Consider the following 9,776-nt stretch of genomic DNA (forward strand, 5'->3'; position numbering starts at 1 on the left):
TTTCTAATATCAAAACATACTGGTTTTTGGGGCCGGTGAGGTGGCACTAGAGGTAAAGTGTCTGCTTTGCAAGAGCTAGCCAAGGAAGGAGCGCGGTTCAATCCCCCAGTGTCTCATATGGTCCCCCCAAGCCTGGGGCAATTTCTGAGCGCTTAGCCAGGAGTAACCCCTGAGCATCAAATGGGTGTGGCCCGAAAAATCAAAAAAAAAAAAAAAAAACCCAAAAAAACCATACCGGTTTTTGATAAAACATGGTTTTCATGGTTTTGACCATAATGTTACCTAAATCATCTTTCTTAGTATATACCTAAATGCTTCACTGCTTTATTTATTGAATTGTTTATAATGGTAATTTTGAAATTGTCCAACATAAAACTAGAAATCTCTCTTGGTAAGTCTAGAGTTAAGACAATAGTATGAGAATGGAATTAATAAACAAGTAAAACTAAATGAGCATAATAAAATAGGAATTAGAAATCCAATTTAAGAAATTTTCATGAGCATTTAAAAATTCTTGTAAAGAGAGTATAAGTCATGCTTCTGTTTTCTGTATAGCTAACCACCAAGAGATGGCATGTGTTCCTTAATTTTTACCAAAAGGAACAGATGAACCTGAATTTTGAGGGACCTCTTTTTACCTTAAGTTGTTCCCAATAATAACAGTAATCATTTTTCTTTTCTTTTTTTTTATTTTTGGGGACACTCAGTAGTGCTTAAGATCCTAGTTCTGTGCTCAGTCAGTCCTGGAAGGGCTAGATGATCATTGCGTGGTACCAGCAATTGTAAATGGATCATTTGTATGCAGGACAAGTACCCTACCTAAAATACTATCTGACCTTCTTTATTTGTTCTTCTGTATAAAACAGAATTTCCATGAGTTGTTATTTTTTTTCAATTCTGCAAAATTTGTGCTTTAAATTTATTTAGCTTTTTTTTTGTTTGTTTTTTTGTTTTCTGGGCCACACCCAGTAACAGTCAGGGGCTACTCCTGGCTATGTATGCTCAAATATCACTTCTAGCTTGGGGGACCATATGGGATGCCAGGGATCAAACCAAGGTCCTTTCTGATCAGCTGCATGCAAGGCAAATATCCTACCGCTGTGCTATCACTATCTTATTCAGTTTTCTAAGAAAATATTTTTAAGCTATTGAAGTAGCTCAGAGCATAGCAACTAACTAAATGATACTGGACAATTCTTCCTTTTAAGCATTCTTGGTTTCTGTACCCATGAAAGAAGAGAGCAATGCACAAAACTTTGACATTACAGTGCTTTTTCTGTCAGCTATGTGAAGATATTTTAATTCAAAAAGGGTGCAAAGTAGGTTAAAGAAAAATAATCTCATTTCTTGCTTCTAGATTCATTCTACATAATTTATACTATATTATGCATGTATTATACAATGGAAATAAATTGATATAACTAGGACAAGTTTCCCTTTTTACAGTCATTTATCTATTTTTTTTAAGTCTTCATTCAAGAGCCAGAGCAATAGTACAATGAATAGGATGTCTGCCTTGCATGCATCATTCCTGGGTTTGATCCCTAGTATCCCATATAGTCCTCTGACCTTTTATGCGTAATCATTGAGCACAGAGCCAGGAAGAACCATACAAAACAAAACAATACAAAAAAAAATCCAACAACAAATACAAACAGAAACAACAAAACCTTATCCAGGTATGGAAAAGATTGAAGAGAAAAATGTGAAATAAATATGATCCTTAGATCCTAGGTTCCTTCAATGAATCATAGAGAAAGTGTTATGAAAAACTTTCTGTTCATTGTTGACTAACACAAGTTAGTTCACTTGGAGTAAGTGTTCTTATTTTGTTGTCTAGACAGCCAAATTCTTTACTCCAATTTAAGGAATGTGCAGTAAGTGTTGATGACATATTAATGGAAGGAAAACAAATGTAATAAATTTTCAAGTTATGCTTTCTTAATTAATTAGAAAAAAGAAAAAAGACGCAAAAATTTAAAAATAAGTTTATTATTTATTCAGCAATGTTTCCAGAACATTCAAAGTATACAAAAATGACCGTGAACTACAAATAAAGCCTTTGATGATTTTTATTTTATATAACTTTGAAATGAATATGTGCAAAGAACACATTTCAATGATTAAATAATAAAATTAAAACTAAGATTTCAGCACTGGCAATGAATTAAATGGTTGATCTGGGTTTTGTAGACTAAACTAAAGATTCTTGGTAAGAAACATTGATGTACTATAAATAGCAATATAAAAACAGAAAACTATTAACTTAGCACAAGCTGTATGCTTGAAAGAGAAGAGAAAGGACTTAAAATTTCAAATACAGAGGTTGGAGAGATAGGATGCTGGCTTTGCATGTAGCTGAGATTGGATTTAATCTAACTTGGTACCACATATGGTTTGTCAAATCCCCCAGGAGTAATCCGTGAGAACAAAACCAGGAGTAAACTCTAACTACCATTAGTTGTGGCCCCCAAACAGAACAAAAATAAAGTTACAAAGCATAAAATACATTATAAAGTTGATTTAAGAAGAAAAGTTAAGAAAATATTTTATTTGCGCTTTTATTATCATATAGATAATTTTTCTGCATTTGTATAGTGTATACTGCTTTTCACTTACATCAAGTACAAGACAATTTGAACAATCTAAAATGTGAAGAGTTTTGTTGATGCTCTAAAGATGCAGCACTTTAAAGTAATGTTTATATTAAATAATTTCCGAGTATGCAGGTTCTACATGTAGGTAATCTATACAAGACAAAATATGATTTAACATGAAGATTCTATAACTTTAGGGTTTAATTATTAAAGAAATATTTTTTGTTGAGGTCAAATGGTAGATCACTGAGGTCAGTGACCAATAACAAAGGAAACTATTAAAGTAAGAATAACTGTAGTAAACAGTAATTATTTCCATACCTGAGTTTACCTCCAAATAGATCACCACATATCTTTAAATCTCATGATAAAATCTTAAGCAGTGTTGAAAATTGTCTCAGCAGAATGGCTGCATTTTCCATATCATCTTTAGGTTATATGGCTTTTCTAAGGTTTGTGTGTGTGTGTATATATATATATATATATATATGCATATATATTTTTATTTGCTTGTTTTTTTTTGGGGGGGCCACATCAGGTGATGCTCAGGGGTTACTCCTGGCTATGTGCTCAGAAATCGCTCCTGGCTTGGGAGACCACATGGGACACCAGGGAACCGAACTGCAGTCTGTCCTAGGTCAGCCGCATGCAAGGCAAACACTCTACTGCTGCACTGCTCTGGCCCCATATTTTTAAAGATCTCTTAAATATCTTGCATGAGTTCGATCTTACCATGTGTTTTAACCTTTATATTTATTTTTTTTGGGGTTGGGGGAACTACACCCTGTGATGTTCAGGGGTTATTCTTGGCTATGCGTTCAGAAATTGCTCCTGGCTCAGGGGACCATATGGGACACCCGTATCAAACCGAGGTTTGTCCTAGATAGGCCGTGTGCAAGGCAATCACCCTATCGCTGTGCTATTGCTCCGGCCCCTATATTTACATTTTTATATGTCAGTTATTATAACACTTGAAACTAGCCATTTGAACCAATGAATTTCCATTCATTTAATAGTTTGTTATAGGCAGCAAATTTTAGATTCCAATGCTTCTGATTGTTTTCATTGATGTAATTGGCTTGCTATCTGATTGGTAAGTTTCAGAATCTATTTTTTTATTTTTATTTATTTTTTGGCTTTTGGGCCACATCCGGTGATGCTCAGGGGTTACTCCTGGCTATGCACTCAGAAATTGTGCCTGGTTTGTTGGACCATATGGGACACCGGGGGATCAAACTGCGGTCTGTCCTAGCCTAACACGGGCAAGACAGACGTCTTACCCCTTGCATCACTGCTTTGGCCCTCCAGCAACTATTTTAACCAGGAATCATTTAGCCTCCATGAAACCTAGGATAGTCTGAGAAATATTAATAAGTGAGGACAATAGCACTTGACTAGAGGAGGTGTTCAGGAAAGGTGTTTAGAAGGGACCCACAGTTGAACAAAGGTTAAAAGAACACTAGGTTTGTAATATTATCACCAAATGCAGTGTAATAACTTTTTTTTTCTAAATAATAACTTTGTTTTTGATTTGGGGACACATCCTGCAATCCTCAAGGTTTACTCTAGGCTCTGTGCTCAAGGATTATTCCTGCTGCGCTTGGGAAACTAGATGGGATGCCAGGGAGTCAACCCTGGCAAGCACCCTATTAGTATACTATCACTCAAGCCCCTAATTTGTACTATCTTATAGCAGTCTATGATTTACTGATTGTTCTCTCTTTAATTTTATTTTGCTCCACACTTTCAAGTGCAATTCTCTGACACTATATTACTCCTGATGATATTTAGAGACTCCTAGAGGTATTTGGGCAACCATGGAGAAAGAGAGAGAGAGAGAGAGAGAGAGAGAGAGAGAGAGAGAGAGAGAGAGAGAGAGAGAGAGAGAGAGAGAGAGAGAGAGAGAGAGAGAGAGAGACAGAGAGAGAGACAGAGAGACAGAGAGACAGAGAGACAGAGACAGAGAGACAGAGAGAGAGACAGAGAGAGACAGAGAGAGACAGAGAGAGACAGAGAGAGACAGAGAGAGACAGAGAGAGGAGAGTATTGAATACAGATCTCTCATATATAAAACTTAAATTCTGTTCCTTTAAACTATATCCCTGGCCTTAAATTTATTTTTTTATTAGAGTGAAATTGTGCCAAGATAGAGATCCTGCCTTAGAGACCTGAAGCTGAGTTCAATTTTCAATACTGCCCTACCTTGTACAGTAGCATTTCTTGATATTGTTGATTGTGACTTTCCCACCCCCCCAAGCTACAACAAAATGTGTGATTCTGTTGTACTTCTAATTAAATGTGTATGAACACCAACGAAAAAGGTCAATTTTAACATTGTAGAACACCACAACCAAGTGTGTAAGTACTGCAACCAAATATTTGACTCCAGTCATTGAAACAATAGCAGCAACAAAAAAAGGAGAAAAAAATGGAAAAAAATTAATTTCTAGTTGTTTGATCAAACCTACCAAGGTACTTGATATCCTGTATTTTGTCATTGTCTATGACAATTTTGTTAAACCCATGTTTGTATAACTTAGTTAAAGAGTTTGGCTTAAGACTTATCAAATTATGGCTGAAATGATAGTACAGCTAGTAGGGCACATGCCTTGCATGTGACTATCCCAGATTTGTTACTGTGAACTCCACAAAACAAAACAAAATAAAACTTGAGTAAGTCTGGTCTTGCCAACATCTTTCCTACATTCTCCCCTAAAAAAAAAAAAGAAATATTATGAATGCAATGAAGCTAGTAGAAACAGTGAAATACATGAAACATAAATCATTTGAGCCATTATTTGCATTGTGGACCTAGCTGAAAACACAAAGAGTGTATGAAGAGCTATGAGAAAGTCAATATAGAGTAGATTAATTATCTACAATTGCATTTAAGCATCAGAAAGCCCACATCAGGAAGGGAAGATTAAAACCAAGTTTTGCTTTTTTCTTCTTTGCAGTAATGAGACAGAACTCAGGGCACTTACACACAGGCATCAACTTTATCTTTGAGTCACATCTCTGCCTGCTAGATCAAATTCTTGATGAGTGGAGATATCCTTTTTCCAGAAACACAGTATGGTGCTATAAATAATTTTAGGGGTAAATTTTGACCGTTTTACTGTCAATAAAGAAACTGAAACCATGGGCCTGGGCTTTAGCAATAATAAAACAGGTAGGTTGACATTGCATGTGGTTGACTGGGATTTGATCCCCAGTATCCCACATAGTCTCCCCAGTAACACCAGTAATGATTCTTGAATACAAAACAAGGTGTAACTCCTGAGTGTGTTTGGGTGTGACCCCTAAACAAAAACAAATAACAAAAAGATCTAATAACCTGAAATGATATGTACCTAAAATCTACTGGAAGTCTATTATAAAGATAGATTTTGATTTAGCAAGTTTGGGGTAGAGTCCAGAGTCTACACTTCTAAAAAACTCCCAGATGATGTCAATGTTACTGAATTATAGTTCTCTTAAGAGATTATGTTTTCAAACTTCTAATATTTGCTCTACAGGAATTGAAGGTTATCATTCAAAGAGCTTGAGGCCTCAAGCTTGATATCCCATATATCCTGGTCCCTCAAACACTCTGAGGGAAATTGATGGACAATAGGAGGCTCTGAAGGAAGGTGCTAAAAATATTCTGAATATAAAGAGACCTGAATTGTCAAGTTCTGCACAAAATCCTTTATCAAAGCCTCCTCAAGGTAACTGCAATTTAATTTGTGAAAACCTTCCTTCCGGCTTGCTTGCTTCTTCATCTAAAGACACAAAAGCAGAGTAAACACTTTGTTCTGGACAGAGAGTTGTCAGGGTTAATTGAACTTTTAGTCAACTGCATAAATTCCCTTCTCTTCCACCCATCACTGAAATCTCCATTCCTTTAATTTTTTCTTAACACCATCAATGTGTATCCTGGATGACTTTTCATACTACTTACATTTAATTTATCAGGGATTTTGGGCCAATTATCACTGGGAGGATCACCCAAAGTAAATTTTATGTGTGTATGTATAATAAAGATTATAAATATATATTTTTGGATTTTGACTAAACCTGGAGTCACTCAGATTAGTCTTGTCTCTGTGCTCAGAGATTATTGCTGGTAGTACTCAGCAGGATTTTTGGGACAGAGATGGAAATAAGCTAGCTGTTATGTATGCAAAACATGTTCTCAGCCCATTGTACTGTCCCTCCAACCTGAAAATAATACTTTTTTTGTGTGTGTGTGTTTTTTGGGTCACACCTGGCATTGCTCAGGGATTACTCCTGGCTCCATGCTTAGAAATTGCTCCTGGCAGGCACGGGGGACCATATGGGACGCCAGGATTTGAACCGATGACCTTCTGCATGAAAGGCAAATGCCTTACCTCCATGCTATCTCTCCGGGCCCATACTTTTATCTCACATTATTGAGATAGATATTGGCAGAGCTATGATTGGCTGGCTATCAGTCTACTACTTTTCTCACTGCACATTACACTACTATTAATGAAACAACTATGAAACTGAAACAAAATGCAGAAGACAAAGGGACATGCCAGTGCTTAGAAAATTTGACTACAGGGTCTACTTGAGCTAAAGGAGCTTAAGTGGTATCATAGCTGATATTTAGATGTTTTAAATTATTAAGTCCCAACACTTTAGTAGATTAAACAGTGTTTGAAAGATGCAGCAATTGATAACCCCTTTGGCTCCCAGCAGTTTCTAAGTTCCTAGGAATCTTTTAGTACAAAAGAAAAATGCCAGAGTGAATGAGCATTTTGTTGTGACAATAGACTGGGTGATTCACTACCCTTTCTCCTCAGAAGGCAGAAAGCACATCTGTAAACTGAGAACAGTAAATCTGGAGGGAGTTTATCCAGCTACCTAAAGAGTTTGTTCTGTGTTTATCTTGTTGCTCCAGGCACTCTGTAAATGTAGAATGTCAGATGATTTTCTTCTGGATGGCACTGGCAAAAGGATTTGAAGAAAACACTGGGCTTATTAGAGAAGATAAAGACTCTACAGAGTTTATAAACCCAAAATCCAAGCTGAGCATCAGAGAGAAATGTATTCTAAGAATGTAGGGGTGTTGGAGAGAAGATGCCCAAGAATAGAAGAGGAAAATTTGTACAAGTCCAACTTTGTGGAAACCACCCACAGGCTGCAGATGGGACTTTCCCAACTGCACATGAGAATCAGGTGAGAAGTCTGCAAAAATGATAATTTTTCTCATCCTAACCACAGAAGCTTTTTGCAACCTTTTATTGTGGAAAATCTTAACCAAACAAAAATAAAGAATATGGTTTGATATAAATTCACACAACTACTGCAGATTCAATTATGATCCTCATCTCAGTTACTTTTTTATCATCCATTTTTGTCTGCTCAACACCAACCTTTCCTTTTACTAGTTATGTAGTTATAGTTACGTAGATCCCAGTATTCAATGCAAAGCATTCAGGTGAAGAGGAAGAACAAACTGGATTGAGCAACACTAAAGAAAACCTTAGATGGGAAGGAGGCAATTAGGAGGAGGTTGATAGGATCAGAGACTAGGCACAACACAGAGTCAATGGAAGCAGTGTACGTCATGCAGTTCATTTTCATTTTGTACTTGTTCATCTTTGGCTTTTACTCTAAGTGGGGACATTCAGGCAGAAGCTACTAGCAGTGTTGGAAAGCTCAAATAGAAAGGACAAAAAAGAAAGAAAGAAAGAAAGAAAGAAAGAAAGAAAGAAAGAAAGAAAGAAAGAAAGAAAGAAAGAAAGAAAGAAAGAAAGAAAGAAAGAAAGAAAGAAAGAAAGAAAGAAAGAAAGAAAGAAAGAAAGAAAGAAAGAAAGAAAGAAAGAAATAGTATTACTGTTGCATCCCTCTACCTGGCAGAATCTATAGTTATAGGCAATATTGCAGTGATAGTTTCAGAGAGAGAGAGAGAGTACAGGGGTTAAGAAATTTGCTTTACTTTTAACCAACCCAAGATAGAGTCCTGGTAATGTATATGGTCCTCCAAGTACTACCAGGAGAAATCACTGAGCACAGAGTCCGGAGTAAGTGCTAAGTACCCTAGATGTGATCTAAAACCTTCTCTCCTCACCAAATAAGTTAGTAAATAAAACAGAAAAATGAAAGCAATTACAGGTGTAAGAGAGAGAGAGAGAGAGAGAGTTTAATGGGCCAAGTGCTTACATTTGGCATGAAGAAAAGTTGGGTTTGACTTCTTGGCATTGTTATAGCAATGAAAGGCCATTGAGCACCAATAAGGATCCCTGGCTCCAAAATAAGGAAAACATGTACATATAATGAGTTTTGCTTCAATTTAAGAGAGCTGGAAGTTACTACTCTGTCCAGATAATCAGTCTTTGAAGACTGCATGAGCTTCATTTCTGTCTCTTGGGCATGTTTAAGGGATGGTTACATGTTCAGAAGGCTGAGATTTCTCCATTAGAATTTAGTAATTTCTTTTTCTTTCTTTTTTTTTTTTTTTTTTTTTTTTTTTGGTTTTTGGGTTTTGGGCCACACCCGTTTGATGCTCAGGGATTACTCCTGGCTATGCGCTCAGAAATCACCCCTGGCTTGGGGGACCATATGGGATGCCGGGGGATTGAACCGTTGTCCATCCTATGCTAGCGCTTGCAAGGCAGACACCTTACCTCTAGCGCCACCTTCCCAGTCCCTATTTTTTTTTTTAATTTTAATTTTACCACTTAGACTGCATTCTTTCCCTCTACCCTTTCCAGAGAAAAGGGAGAAAGATCATCAATGGCCAAAGGCAGCCGCAGAAGCGACATCTAGAGCTGGCTTCACGCTCAGGAGAGAATGCTCTGACTCCTCGTGGCTTCGGGTGCTCTACACGATCAGAAACTTCTCTAGTCCCATGCTATAGAAATAATCCCTGATCCCTAGAAAATAAGATCTTATTTCTGTGTCTATGGTTTCTCCTTATTTATTGTGCCCATACAAAAATGTATGCTTTCAGGTTGGATTGCTGGTGCTATTCTGGGTAAGGATGACAGGTTATACTCACAGTCTTTGTGGTCTGTTTTTGATCTGCCCTTTTATCCCAGGCAAGGCTTTAGTACCAAGCAGCACCAAAAATGGTAAGGATAACAAAAATATGTATACATTAAAATAGAACATGTATTTTAATGTATACATTAAAATAGAACATGTATTTTAATGTATACATTAAAA

General features: G+C 36.7%; 1 non-coding gene across 1 annotated transcript; it reads right to left on the reverse strand.

Annotated features, from left to right (window-relative positions):
- Positions 1 to 9,284: 9,284 nt before the first annotated feature.
- On the reverse strand, positions 9,285 to 9,501 carry LOC126008209 (small nucleolar RNA U3). Its single transcript, XR_007495561.1, has one exon. It is a non-coding gene; the product is annotated as a small nucleolar RNA U3 (small nucleolar RNA).
- Between the last annotated feature and the right edge of the window lie 275 nt (positions 9,502 to 9,776).

Source organism: Suncus etruscus, chromosome 4, assembly GCF_024139225.1.
Source record: "Suncus etruscus isolate mSunEtr1 chromosome 4, mSunEtr1.pri.cur, whole genome shotgun sequence".
Classification (NCBI taxonomy): domain Eukaryota; kingdom Metazoa; phylum Chordata; class Mammalia; order Eulipotyphla; family Soricidae; genus Suncus; species Suncus etruscus.